This window comes from Poecilia reticulata, linkage group LG18 (assembly GCF_000633615.1).
Source record: "Poecilia reticulata strain Guanapo linkage group LG18, Guppy_female_1.0+MT, whole genome shotgun sequence".
Lineage (NCBI taxonomy): Eukaryota > Metazoa > Chordata > Actinopteri > Cyprinodontiformes > Poeciliidae > Poecilia > Poecilia reticulata.
Window position 1 is genome coordinate 13,857,051 of NC_024348.1, and position 480 is coordinate 13,857,530.

Genomic DNA, 480 nt, shown 5'->3' on the forward strand with positions numbered 1-480 from the left:
GCCGGTGTGGTTGTGGTTGGTGGAGCTCTTGTTGTTGTTGGTGCAGCTGTAGTTGTGGTTGGTGCAGCTGTAGTTGTGGTTGGAGCAGCTGTGGTTGTGGTTGCAGCAGCTGTGGTTGTGGTTGGAGCAGCTGTAGTTGTTGTTGGAGCAGCTGTCGTTGTGGTTGGTGCAGCTGTTGTAGTTGGAGCTGCTGTGGTTGTGATTGCAGCAGCTGTGGTTGTGGTTGGAGCTGCTGTGGTTGTGGTTGGAGCATCTGTGGTTGTGGTTGGAGCAGCTGTTGTTGTGGTTGTTGCAGCTGTGGTGGTGGTTGGTGTCGGTGTGGTTGTGGTCGATGCAGCTGTGGTTGTGGTCGGTGCAGCTGTTGTGGTTGGAGCAGCTGTTGTTGTGGTTGGAGCAGATGTTGTTGTGGTTGGTGCAGCTGTGGTTGAGGTTGGTGCAGCTGTGGTTGAGGTTGGTGCAGCTGTGGTTGTGGTCGATGCA